Below are 3,038 nucleotides of genomic sequence, written 5' to 3' on the forward strand. Positions count from 1 at the left end.
AGTCCATAGTCTCTCATGTTTCATTCCCCCCTCTGATTACCCCCCTTTTTCTTTATCCCTTTCTTCCCCTACCGATCCTCCTAGTTCTTATGTTCCATAGATGAGAGAAATCATATGATAATGGTCTTTCTCTGCTTGACTTATTTTCACTTAGCATTATCTCCTCCAGTGCCGTCCATGTTGCAGCAAATGTTGAGAATTCGTTCTTTCTGATAGCTGAGTACAGATGCATAATTCTTGGACCAGAGCTCTTTCTACTACTGGAACTTTTCTTTTCTTTCTCTTTTCCTTTCTTTAAAAGAAGTGCTTTCATGCTGGAAAACAGTATGAAGTTTCCTCAGAGAGTTAAAAACAACTGCCTTACCACCCAGCACTTGCACTACTAGGTATTTACCCAAAGGATACAAAAAGACAGGTTCAAAGGAGTATATGCACCCTGATGTTTATAACAGCATTATCTACAACAGCCAAATTGTGGAAATAGCCCAACTGTCGGTCGACTGATGAATGGATAAAGATGTGATGTGTAGACACACAGACACACACAGGAATATGACTCAGCCATCAAAAAGAATGAAATCTTGGCATTTGCAACCATGTGGATAGAACTAGACGGTATTATCCTAAGCGAAATAAGTCTGTCAGAGAAAGACAAATACCCTATGATTTCACTCATATGTGGAATTTAAGAAACAAAACAGATGAACATATGGGAAGGAAAAAAAAGTGAGAGGGAAGCAAATCATAAGAGACTTTTAAAGATCGAGAACAAACCGAGGGTTGCTGGAGGAGGGGTGGGTGGGGGATGGGCTAAACGGGTGATGGGTATGAAAGAGGGCACTTGTGATGATCCCTGAGTGTTGTAAGTGATGAATCACTGAATTCTCCAGAAACCAATATTTCACTGTATGTTAACTAGAATGTAAATAAAAATTTAAACAAACAACAAAACGTGCTTTCTACAGGGCAGGTATGGCATTGAACACTTTCCACTCATTACATGCCTTAACTCTCCGTGAATGAGGTACTAGGATCCTCACACTTTGCAGCTGAGAAACTGAGGCTCTGAGAGGGAGGAGGAAACGTTCCCAAGGTCACATAGTCAGCAAGTGACAATGTCAGGATTCTGACCCAGGTCTGTTTGCCTCTGGACCTTGCCACAGGCCCCAGCCCCTCTTTTCCCTTCACTGGCTGATACGCTGATAGCCAGAGGCTGTGGAGCTCTGCGGAGCTCTGTGGAGGGCGGTAGGCTGAGCCCCGGCTGCTCCACTCCTCTTTCCCCAGCCTCACCCATAGCCCTCAGGACCTGGGCGTATTAACCTCCGCCAGAGCGTGTCTCTGCCAGAGTTCCTGGGCCCAGAGCTCGCTGAGGGGTCGGCTTCCTGCTTGCAAGCCTCTGGGCTGCTGACTGGCACATTTGTCCTCCGTCGTCCCGGGCAGGTAGCCTGGCCCTTCTGGTGGTGCAGACTCGCTCTTCCCCACGCAGCTGGTTGAGCCCTGTCTGTAGCCACCGCCAGTACCAGTACCAGGCGCCGCACCTGAGAGTACTCAAAGTGTTTTTCTCAGGAACCGTCTCCTATTGTCCTTTGTGGGATTCACATCACTGTGACCCCCATTTTTGCAACGAGAACAACTGAAATCTGTTGTTAAAGATAGGTTCAAACACCCATGGCCACAGGATGAGCAGGCGGCAGAGCTGGGGTTCCGGCCGTGCCTGCACCCCCCGGATTTGCCAGCTTGGGGTAGTGGCTGCCTTTTTGTGACTGTCTCTGTGTTCCTTAATTGATCCTCTATTTTTGCAGCTGAGGAAAACAAGGCTCTGAGGGTTGGAACTTGCTCTGGGTCTCCTCGCTGGCAGATGAGAGAACAGTGAGGCAAACCGTATGTGATCCAAGCCATTAGGGATTGAATGGTGTCCCCTCAAACACACGTTTAAGTCCTAGCCCACGGTGCCTCAGAATGTGACCTTACCTGTGGACAAGGCCATTGCCGATGTCATTCGTTAAATTAAAACAAGGCCTTATTGGATAGAGAGGCCGGTGGTCCAGTATGACGATGTCTTCATGGAAGGGAAATCTGGCACAGACGTGCACACAGGGAGAATGCCATGTGAAGAGAAAGGCAGAGATTGGGGTGATGCTTCTACAAGCCAAGGAACGCCAAAGATTGCCGGCAAACTGCCAGAAGCTGGAAGAAGAGGCCTGGGACAGAGTCTCGCTCACAGCCCGAAGAGGGACCCAAGCCTGGCAGCACCTTGATTTCAGACTTCTGGCCTCCAGGCCTGGGAGGCCGTGAATTTCTGTCATTAGCCGCTGCCGCCCACCCCGCCACAGATTCGTGCACTTTGTTACAGCAGCCCCAGGAAACATACACGAGCCCGTGTTCTTAATGACGCCGTGGCACTGCTTTCTCTTCCCAGAACCCGAGGTTTTTAGAGCAGAGAGGATTTCACTTCCAAGTTCCAGACCGAAGGACGAAGAGCAATCCCCGTGAATCTCATTGTGCAGCCTAGAGGCAGGAGGGCCAAGCCAGCCGGGGTTCAGCCAGGGGTGTTGCTGCTGGGTGGGGGCAGGGGGAGAGCGCTGTGCACAGTACGGGGAGAACGTGGCCTTACAGCCTCGGTGAGTGGGCGCTGTGCCTGCGGTAACATGGGCAGCAGCGCCTCACTCCCTCATTCTGGAGAGGCTGACTTTTGGCCTGTTGCTTAGACTAGAGCATTCGGATGTGTGAGGGGCCCAGGAGAAGTACTGGACTGAGAACGGGGGAACCACTCTGCCACTCACCGTGCTCACCGTGGTGACAACCTCCCATCCTCTCTGGGCCTCAGTGAAAAGGTTTGTCTAGATGACGCCTAAGGGCCCTGAAAAATCTGTCTTTAATCTCATCTAAAGGAAGAAGAAACAAAGGGAATCTTGTAGTTCAGAAATATCAAAGAACTCACTTAGGGAGCTCCTTTCCATTTTGGTTTCCTGTGTGTTGATGAGGCAGGCCACCCATTCCTCAGCCTGCCAACCACCAACAGTGTCTTCCCTTGACTT

At 50.0% G+C, this 3,038-nt stretch overlaps 1 long non-coding RNA gene across 1 annotated transcript in view; it reads right to left on the reverse strand.

The window, feature by feature from the left end:
• The window catches only part of LOC109488619, a 14,402-nt gene extending 11,364 nt beyond the window's left edge, over positions 1-3,038 (reverse strand). Inside the window, exon 1 of the long non-coding RNA XR_002141560.2 lies at positions 2,942-3,038. This is a non-coding gene — a long non-coding RNA (uncharacterized LOC109488619). The remainder of the gene's footprint in view (positions 1-2,941) is intronic.

Source organism: Ailuropoda melanoleuca, chromosome 3 (assembly GCF_002007445.2).
Source record: "Ailuropoda melanoleuca isolate Jingjing chromosome 3, ASM200744v2, whole genome shotgun sequence".
In the NCBI taxonomy this organism is placed as follows: domain Eukaryota; kingdom Metazoa; phylum Chordata; class Mammalia; order Carnivora; family Ursidae; genus Ailuropoda; species Ailuropoda melanoleuca.